Source organism: Macaca fascicularis, chromosome 5 (genome assembly GCF_037993035.2).
Source record: "Macaca fascicularis isolate 582-1 chromosome 5, T2T-MFA8v1.1".
In the NCBI taxonomy this organism is placed as follows: Eukaryota; Metazoa; Chordata; class Mammalia; order Primates; family Cercopithecidae; genus Macaca; species Macaca fascicularis.
Window position 1 is genome coordinate 44,296,043 of NC_088379.1, and position 11,113 is coordinate 44,307,155.

The 11,113-nt window shown below is 39.4% G+C and overlaps 1 long non-coding RNA gene across 1 annotated transcript; it reads left to right on the top strand.

Moving 5' to 3' along the window:
- The first annotated feature begins 3,899 nt into the window (after positions 1–3,899).
- Positions 3,900–10,750, top strand: LOC123573564 (uncharacterized). The gene is made up of 2 exons (XR_010586805.2): positions 3,900–4,045; positions 8,253–10,750. It is a non-coding gene; the product is annotated as an uncharacterized lncRNA (long non-coding RNA).
- Positions 10,751–11,113: the final 363 nt, after the last annotated feature.

Here is an 11,113-nt window from a genome sequence, read left to right on the forward strand (position 1 = left end):
CTTGGTATCCTGTCTTAATTGCCAAAGTTTGTTTTAAGTCTTTAACTTCTATGATCCTCTAATAAAATGAATGTATGATTTTAGGAAATTACAAAAAACGGTTGAGGCAGTCCCTCCTTGCTCTTTAGTGGTCCACAGAATGTTGGACCAATTATGGCATAAAAGCTCTATATCGGGGGCGAGACTCCTGGTTGAAGCTAGGGTCTTTATTGAAATCTTCCTGGATTAAATGGTCCTAATTTACTGATGACTAGTCTGAGGAGAGTTGGGGGAAATAGGTGCTTTTCTGAAGTAGAGAGCTATCTTTGACTTGGCAAGTCCCCATAGGGTAACAAGGAAAGCAATAGTTTGAGGCAAAATTGACTTGCTCATGTTAATAACTAGATACTTAGCAATAGAGCGAGGAAAGAAGAAAGAGTAATAGAATAGATGAAAGAGTTAAATTTTTCTTAGCTTTAATTTGGTGGGGTTTTCACCCGGGATTGTGGCCTATGACTCTGGAGGGGGTGGCACTTTGACTCAGGTGTGATGAGTCCATTCCTTTTTCACTGTATGAAGAGCAGTCTTGGTGATTAGCAGCACAAGGTAGGGTATTTCCTGGGCTGGCTCAAGGTTTTCTCCTTTCCACCCTTTGATGAGAAGGGTGTTCTTTAGGCTGGTGCTGGTTTACTGGAAATTCTAGTGGTAGTACATGTGCTAAACCAAGTATATAATATTCAAGAAATTGACCTCTTGTTTTAAATGTGGGAACATCAGCAGTGTAGTCCTTGGTGCCTTTTTACTGAGAAATTTCCTTTAGCTCCTATTTTTTATTAGCTTTTAGACCAAAGAAGCCAAACACCATTTTATATTTGGCAATGCTACCTACAAGATTTTTATACCAGATAAGCTAAATTTCACCTTTATATTAGTGTTATATTAATGTTAAACTTAGTTTTAATAAAACTTTGTAGACATATTTATTCAATTTTTAATGTCAGACCATAAGGTAAGATTTATAGTCTCTTTTAAACCTTTTATGATTTTTGTTAAAGAGCAGGTTAGTGCTTTAAGAAAAACCCATTGTGTTTTTATTTTTATGTTCAGTTCACAGAAAAAACTGGATGATACCCCTTTAACTTTAGCCAATATATTTACACACAGAATTTCCTTTACAATTAACATTTTAAAACTTGCTTAAACTTTCAAAACAATTTTTTAACCTTTTAATATAGGTAAAATTCCACATTCTTATGCCTTCTTATAATCCTTTTACCAGAGGTATATTTTACTTTCCTTATACACCTTGCACATAAACCCTTTCTTCAATAGTTTTACATTCAAGAGGCCTAATTACTTTTAAATTATACAACATTTCTTGCATAAATTCTTTTTTTATAACTTTTTTTATTTCACAACTTTCACAGACAACCCTTCAACATGCCTCAACTTTCTGACTTATTGTGAAGATTTCTTTCTTTAAATCACCAGTTAACTTATTTCAGGACAAGAATATGCCATATAACATTCTTTTTGCATAAATACTGCCACACCCTTTTTTTCCCTTTTTATTCGAAGATGATAACCCTTCTTTTCCAATGTGAACTTCCTTTATGTCTGTGTCTAAGGCCACAAGATTAGAAGTTACTATAAAACATGTTACACTGTTAACTTTTAGCAAACTTTACTTTTGTTGAAAACTTTGTAAGTTTGGGATTTCAATTATCCTTTGCTATTAATAAGACCTTGTTTAGTCCAAATTAACTTAGAATTGGTATAGATGGCTTTTTTTTTCCCCCTTCAATTGCTTGGGAGGAACCATCTATCATCCTGTCCTGAAGGGATTTCCTCCTAGGTCTGGTTGTACCTTTGTATGGTAATTAAGATTTAGATCCCCTGTTAGGAAACCTGCTGGGTTAAGGGAATTTTCAGTGGTTAATGTTAAAAATGTTAAATCATTTTTTTTTTTTTTTTTAAGAAGGATACTTCTGAACTGGTGAGGTGTGCTCACAACGAGGTTTCCTCTAAAAGTTATTTTTCTACTTTCTTCTATAAGGAAAGCAGTTGCCACTACAGCTTAAATGCATTTAGGCCAGCTGCAGGTCATTGGGTTAAGGATTTTTGATAGGGAGGCAACGGGTTATCAGTGGCCTTAGTGCTTTTGGGATATGACCTTGTTTACACTGACAACAAAATGGTAATGGAGTGTTACAGGGTTAGGAAGAATGCGTTTTATTATCAATTATAGGTTTTAAATTTACCTTAGCTTTTAAAGCAATAGGGTACACTGTTTTCCTTAACTACTTGTATCTCTCTCTCTTTCTCTTTTTGACTTTCTGTCTCTCTCTCTCTTTGACTTCCTTTTGCCTCTGTCTCTTCCTCTTTCTCTGCCTCTTTTTCTCTCTGTCTTCTCTTTCCTCTCTCTCTCTCTCTGCTTGTCTTTCCTTGCCTCTGCCAGCTGCTTATGCTGCTGTTCTCTCAACCGTTGTGGGGGTGGGTGGGTCTAAAGCCAGCTGTAACCAAGTGTCTATGTACTGTAACTGGTCTGGGTGCCTCAGCTTACAGGTTACCTTGTGCCATACCTTTGAAACAAGGGACCTGCTGAGGCTTCCTTCTGATGGCCAACCCACCTCTAATGCTGGCCAGTCTATTTCACACAAAGTTTTAAGTTTTCCTGGTGTCCTAGTAACACTGTAATCTCCCTTAAATCCTTCCTTGAAATTTTTCAACATAGTTCCTAGTGGGGTGGGCTTACTTTGTGCCTGACCCATGCTTTCTTGAGACAAAACACATGCTTACACCACACACACTCTACAAAACAAAGAACAGGTTAAAAGGGCACACACACACTTTTACAGTTTACACCAAAATAGAATCAAAACCAAAATCAGAGTATCACAAAATCGAAGCCAGGACAAAACAAAAACCAAAGTATCAAACAATCCAAGTCAAGTCAAAAACAAAAACTCAAGTGCTGGTACAGGCACGCCGTGGCCACGCTTCCACTCAAATGGAGTGGGCAAGTTCCAAAGACCAGTCTTACCAAGTTTCAGATGTCCAGACTCCAAGTGCAAGTTCCTTCCTGATGTTCAGCCACTGCGTTGATCCTCCATGGGGGCCTGCCATGCACTGCTCTGGCGAGGTGTCCCACCGGGGCACTTGCCTACCTGGGAGAGCTCTCAGGATCCAAGTTGCTCAATCTGGCTGGAGTCCCACACAGGGATGCTCCACAGGGCAGGCCTAAGTTGCGTAACGGGCTGCCTTGACTGTCCGTTAATCACTTCACTTCCCAGTCAGGGAACCAAGAAATGTAGCAGAACGAGCTGCAGACAAGAACCCCTCAGACACTGAGTTGTGGAAGGAAAGGGCTTTGCTCAGGTGGGAGCATTGGCAGGCTCACATCTCCCAAAACTGAGCTCCCCAAGTGAGCAATTCCTGTCCCTTTTAAGGGCTTACAACTCTACGGGGGTCCGCATGAGAGGGTCATGATTGACTGAGGAAGCAGTGGGTACATGACCGGGGGCTGCATGCACCAATAATCAGAATGGAACAGAACAGGACAGGGATTTTCACAATGCTCTTCCATACAATGTCCGGAATCTATAGATACCATAACTGGTTAGGTTAGGGGTCAATCCTTAACTACCAGGCCCAGGGCGTGGTGTGTAGAGGACTACGTGCTCACAAACGAGATGTTCTTGATAAGTCCTGCTCTTGCAAATGAAGCAGGGCATTCCTTCCTTGTAAACAGGGAGGACAAAGGAGCCAGCTGCAAACAGCAGACCCTGGGGGCTTGTTTATGTGTAAACATCTTGAAAATCCAGAAAGTCAGGGAAAGGTCAGAAAAACAACAATGTGTCTTGTGACTTGGCAACATTCCACAAATGACTGTATAAAATAAAGCAGAGTGCGCCATTCGAGGCGGCCACCATGTTTGTCTTGTCTTGTGTTGTCTTGTGTGTTCATTCCTTTGTTTAGGAAACACATGGACCCCAACATCTGGTGCAGCGAGCAGTGTCCGTGGCTCCACGAGAGCAAGGAACCAGAGGGGGAACACCCTGGGCAGGTAAATAAAGAAAGGGGGACCCACAGGAAAATTATGGGGAATTGCACCTCTCTGGCCTCTGAATATTTGCGGTTACTCCAGGGACTGTTGATGTCTATAGAAGTAGAAGTTAGTTAAGGAACATAAGACTTTGAAGCAATTGTTTGCCCATGTTGAACAACATTGTTATTGGTTTCAATATCAAACCAAAGTGCAGTTAAATCGAAAGGAATGGTTACAAGTGGTTAAAGTCCTGCGTCGAGCTCATCAGTGAGGGCAAACAATGCCTCTGACTTTGTGGACTTTGTGTAGTTCCATTACTCAGGCATTAGAGTTACTTGAAACTGACTCAGAGCATGGCGATACTGCCACAGGAGGTGAGGCATCTGAAGCTTTAGAGAAGAATGATTCTAGAGAGGAACATATTTATACCCCGGTTGTTGAGGACAAGGAATTGGAAAAAGAGCTAATGTCTCCTTCATCTGAAGGAAATTCTGATTTGCAGCTTATTTTAGAGATGTTACAACAGTTGTTAAAATTGCAAGGTACCGCTGCTCCTGTTTCTCCTATGTCAGGTCAGGTTTTCTCTGTGCCTCTTCCTCCTGTAGGAGAAAAGAAGGAATCAAAGGAAAAGGATGATTTCAAGGAATTAGATTTATTCCCAATAACACGGGCTGCTTTCGGTTCCAATGCTCAGTTCCCAAACGGTGGCCAGAATGTGACTTTTACAGCCCTACAACTTAAATTTTTGAAAGAAATGAAAGCTGCAATTTCTAATTATGGACCTCAGTCACCATTTGTTCTTGGCCTTCTCGATTCCTTCTCTTCAGAACATATGATGATTCTTATTGACTGAGAAACGTTGGGACAGGCTGTCCTTGATCATTCGCAATGGCTTCAATTAAAAAGTTGGTGGTGGGAGGAAGCAAGAGTACAAGCTAGAAAAAATGCTACCCGAAATCCCCCAGGACCTACTGAAGAGCAGCTTACGGGTTCAGGACAATACGCCACTCTTAATGCTCAGGCAGGCCTAGATGATATTGCTCTCACTCAGATTAAAGCCTTGTTTATAAAAACATGGACTAAGGTTGAAATAGTGGGAAAAACTTCTTTATCTTTTGTAAAGATCCTACAAGAAGCCACTGAGCTGTATCCAGATTTTGTAGCCCATCTTCAAGATGCTGTATTAAAGACTGTAGGTTCAGGCCTTGCTGCTAAAATTCTTTTGGATACTCTGGCTTTTGAGAGTGCTGATCCCAAGTGCCAAAAATTGCTGCGTCCTCTAAAGGTTAGTGGAGCTGATTTAGATGAATACATTTGGGCTTGTGCAGGTGTTGGAGGAGCTATTTACAATGCTCAATTGTTTGCTGGGGCACTTTCTAAGGCTTTAAAAGGCAATTCTAAACAAGGTATATGCTATCTATGTGGGAAACTCGGTCATTTTAAAAAGGAATGCTGAAAAAAATAGGCTCTTCTGCTCCAAAAGTAAAAAGGTTACCATCTGATATGTGTAAACGATGTGGCAAGGGTCGACATTGGACCAATGAATGCCATTCAAAAACTGATAAGAGTGGAAATTTATTTTCACCCTTCCCGGGAAATGGGAACCAGGGCCCACAGACTTGGGGCCCCAACAACTATAATGCAGGCCTACCCCAGTACCCAGTGAGCAGTGGCTTACAACATCAAGAAATGACCTCGAGTCCTCCTTAAAGACATCTTACCCTACCCCAGTTTCTCAACTTTATGCTGCCACTAAGCAGAGTGCCGCTGCTGACCTAGCTATTGTCCAACCTTATACTTTATCTCCTAATGGAGGAATATATAAGTTGGCTACCGAAGTGTGTGGTCCTTTGCCAAAGGGACATGTAGGAATTTTACTAGGTTGAAGCAGCAGCACTATACGGGAGTTAATGGTGGTCCCAGGAATTATTGATCCTGATTTTACTGATGAAATCCTTATTATGGTACAAGTCTCACAATTTATGTGCCTAGAGGCAGGGGAATGTATTGCACAATTGCTTTTATTGCTTTTTTTTTCCTTTCTTATCTAGAGATGTGTCTCGTCAAGGAGGTTTTGGTAGTACTGGGAAAACTGTTTTCTGGGAAACTTTAGTTTCTGATCAAAAACCTTTATGTTTTGGCTCAATGGCCTGATCACTGGAAAAAGAAACAAATGTTGGTTACTCTATCTGGCCTAGGTACTGCTTCTGTAGTCTACCGAAGTGTCAAGCCCCTGAGCTGTGTAGGACCTGAAGGACAACAAAGAAAAATGTTCTTTTATATTGTTCCCATTAATATTAACCTTTGGGGCTATAATCTTTTACAATAATTTGGTGCCTTTTTAAGCATTCCTCATATTTCTTCAGCTGCCAAAAATATGATGTTCAAAATGGGCTACAATCCTTCAAACTCTCAGCCACTGTCCACAAGCCTCAAGCTTTACAATTAAAGTGGAAAACTACAACTCTTGTTTGGGTGGAACAGTGCCATTATCTAAAGAAAAACTTAAGGCTTTAAAGAATTTAGTTAAGGAACAATTGGCCGAGGGGCATAGTGAACCAAGTGCTTCTGCATGAAATTCGCCTGTGTTTGTCTCTTAAAAAAAAAAAAAAAAAAAGAAGGAAAATGGCACTTATTAACTGATCTTAGAACTGTAAATACTTGTATTCAACCTATGGGGACTTTATCCCCTGTAGCAAAAGAAAAATTGTCATTTGTAGAAAATAAAATTAGTGAAGCTCACCTTGATTATATTGCACCCAATCTTCCACTTTTGTTGTGTCTTTTTCATACTCCCCATTCACCAATGGCCGTTTTACACCAAGATAATAATATTCTGGAGTGGCTGTTTTTGGCTAATAAAGCCATTAAAAAAATTCACCCATATATTGATAAATTGGCTAAATTAATTATTAAAGGATGACATTGAGCTCATCAGTTGCTTGGTGCTGACCCTATAAAAATTATTACCTGATTATCTAATCAATACATTGAATCTCTGTTGGAAATTCATAAGGGTTGACAAGTGGCTTAAGCTGAGTATACTGGTTCTTTTTCTCAAAATAAATTACTTGCTTTTCTGCAACAATATTCTTTACTGCCATATAATACTATCTCTTACACTCCAGTTAAAGGTCCCACCTTTTTTAATGATGCTTCAAGCAATGGAAAGTCTGGATATTGGACTTCAGACAATTCAAAAATTTCTCACTATCCATTTGAATCAGTACAACAAGGAGAACATTTTGCCATTCTTATCATTCTACAAGACTGGCCTATATGTAACTAAATATATTTCTCAGACTTCTTTACCATTATTTCCTCAAACTCCTTTACAAAAATTATTTTCTTTATTATTTGTAACTCTTACTTCCCGCACTGCCCCTCTTTTTTTTTATCACTCATATTCGTTCTCATTCAACTTTGCCAGGACCTTTATCTTTTGGCAATAGTCAGATTGATTCTTTACTTATTGGCAGTGTCCAACGGGCTCAGGATGAGCACCAACTACATCATACTAATAGTTTAGGATTACAACGACGATTTTCTATAACACACCATCAAGCCCGAGCTATTGTCAGAGCCTGCCCATCTTGTGCTCCTATTATTGCACCTTTTTTAAGTCCAGGTATTAATCCTCAAGGCATTCAACAAAATCACATTTGGCAAATGGATGTAACTATGTTCCTTCCTTTGGTCGTTTAAAATATATTCATCATACTATTGATATGTGATCACATTTCCAGTGGGCTATGTCATTACCCCCTGAAAAGGCTGACTCTGTTATTACTTATTTACTTACTTGCTTTGCAGTTATGGGAGTCCCTGCTGAATTAAAAACTGATAATGCCCTGCTTATTGCTCTCGCAAATTGGCTGCCTTCCTCTCTTTATACCATATTCGTCATTCCACTGGTATTCCATTTAACAGTCAAGGTCAAGCAATTATTGAAAGAGCTAATACTACCTTAAAATTACAACTTTTAAAACAAAAAGGGGGAGATGGGCGAGATTCCCCAAAACATCAAATTCTGAAAGCCCTTTTTACTTTAAATTTTCTCAATCATTGGCGCCAATTACAGCAGTCTGCAGCGGTGAAACATTGTCAACAGCCTTTAGAAAACTGCAAAACAGTAATCTGTGGGTGTATTATCCTTCATTACAAGGGAAATATTTAAAAGGAAAAGTTTTACAATGGGACCGAGGCTATGCTCTTGTCCATACAGGTGCTGGAGACGAGTGGTTTCCATCTCGACGGTTGAAACGGTGCCATGGCGAAGAGGAGCTGATCTGAAGAGCTCCTGAAGGAATTCCAGGAGCTAAATCTGAGCGCTCAGAGAATATTCACCTTCAGAACTCGACGTGCAGAGCCCCCGACATGGGGACAACTGAAAATGTTAAGAAGCTGAAGGGGTTGTTCAACAGCTGGGCAGCTCACAACCCCACTGACTTTATTCCTGGCTATGCTGGCTGTAGTAAATTGTCAGGTAACAGCTGGAGAATTTACATACTGGGCTTATATTCCTTTTCCACCCTTATATCAAGGTGTGGCCTGGGGAGACAGAGAAGTCCCAGTATTTACTAATGATACTGCTTGGATGCCATCGCCTTTTTTAAACCAGGATCCTGAATTAAACACTGGCACAGTAAATAGTTCATATCAATTTGGGGTTGAAGGGTTACCTATATGTCTTGGGAGTAGTCCACATTGTCTGCATCTTTCTCATGAGGCTTGGGCTGTTCGCTATAACCATAGTCGTATCTCTGCCTTTACTATGATTATTGTGGTTCAAAGTTTTAAGTATAATCATACTGCAGTACTTAATGAAACTCTGCCAAGTACATTATCTTTATGCCCTATCCCTGATGTGTCCGGAGGTGTTTCCCAACTAGAGTGGACTAGATGTAGAAGTAGCGGGCCACGATTGTTGTTAGAAGTAAAAGGGAAGAGTTGTAAATACCTTGTTACAGATTGGAGTGTATATGGAGATTTTCAGACTAAATTCAGCCATGTCAACTTGTGTTGGCATAAAGGTAATCACAGCATTGCTGCAGATGGCAATGAAACTATTATTTGGCATGATGGTGGTCTATCACCCCCTATGCCACATTTGGCTAATACTTCACAAATACAAGGTCATATTTGGAAGTTGCTAGCTGCTGGTAAACCAATGTTCACTTTCACGGGAAACATGTCCTTAAATCTTACTAATATTGCTAACCCTTTCCATATATCTTTGCATTGAAATAGTTCTAGATATGTTATTGCATGTGTAAGAAAACCTTATTTGTTAACAGGAATTTTTAAATGGGATAATTATACAGGAGTAGTTAACTGTACAAACAATTGTACATTCTTAAGTTGTATAAATACTACTTGGTGGAATAATAATTGGAATGAGTCTTATTCCAATTTATATATACTAAGAGCCAGAAAAGAACCCTGGCTACCTGTAAACTTAACATGTACTTGGAGTGAATCTGCTGGGGTTACTCAAATTTACAAGGTTATGCAAGATCTTGTCCACTGCAGTCAGAGGATGGTTGGAATATTCGTGACCACAGTGATAGGACTTGTAGCAATTGCTTCCACCACTGCTGTTGCTGGATTAGCTCTACACCAGAGTATACAAAATGCAGAATTTGTGCAACAATGGCATGAACAATCACATTTGTTGTGGCAGCAGCAACGAGACATAGATGCTCATTTGACTGAACAAGTGGATAATCTGGAGCAAGTGTTTTCTTGGTTGGGATACCCGAGCTTTGTTGAAATGTGATTGAAACACTACCCAATTTTGTATTACTCCTGTTCCTTTTAACAGCACTGTACATAATTGGACTGAGATAAAGAGACTTTTAATTGGTCATAATAATCTTTCCCTAGAAATACAAGAATTAACACAGAACATTTCTGAAACATTTCGCAGTTACCGTTGCTGACTGGTGCAGATTTGATGACTGGTATTGCACAAAGTTTGACGTCTTTGAACCCTATGAGCCCTGTAAAAACTTTGCTGACCTCTGTTACTAGTAATGTATTGATTGTTGTTCTTGCCTTTGTCATTTTCAGTCTGCTGGAGACGGTGCCAAAGGGCAAACACCAAATCCCAGCAAGCCCAACATGTAATGATGGTTTTAAAAGAAATTCAAACTTGTAAATAAGGAAAGGGGAAATGTAGAGGACTACGTGCTCCCAAATGAGACGTTCCCGATAAGTCCTGCTTTTGCAAACGAAGCAGGGTGTTCCCGATAAGTCCTGCTCTTGCAAACGAAGCAGGACTTTCCTTCCCTGTAAACAGGGAAGACAAAGGAGCCAGCTGCGAACAGCAGACCCTGGGGGCTTGTTTATGTGTAAACATCTTGAAAATCCAGAAAGTCAGGGAAAGGTCAGAAAAACAACAATGTGTCTTGTGACTTGGCAACATTCCATAAACGACTGTATAAAATAAAGTAGAGTGTGCCATTCAAGGCAGCTGCCATGTTTGTCTTGTCTTGTGTTGTCTTGTGTGTTCATTCCTTTGTTTAGGAAACACGTGGACCCCAACAGTGGTGCTGGCCTGTCTGCCTGTGGATTTCACTTCTACCTTTTAGTTTTTACTTCTTTTTTCTTTGGAGGCAGAAATAGGGCATAAGACAATATGAGGGATGGTCTTCTCCCTTACTATTTTATAAGTATCTCCAACCAAAATGATCAAATTGAATAAAAGTCTGATATTGAATATATAAAGAAGTGAGTGTCAATAATACTGTGTCCGTGAACAAATATTGTAATTTTTTATTTTTATTATTTATTTTTCTTATTGTGCTTATGTGGTTATTGTGAGGGATTTAATATTTTTTAATGTCCCAATAGAGGTAATTAACTTCAAACTTTAACTATAGTAACTAACTATATAGACTTTCTTCTGGACAGATCAACAACACATTAACTTTAATGTCCATTTTGGAAATGTTCTGCAAGAGAAAAAAGGATTTGGTTGAAAATCGTCATCCTCATCATCATTGTTGTAGTAGTTAAAATGTATTGTGCACTTCCTGTGTTCTAAGTACTTTTATGTCTATCATTTAATTGAATCCTAATAAC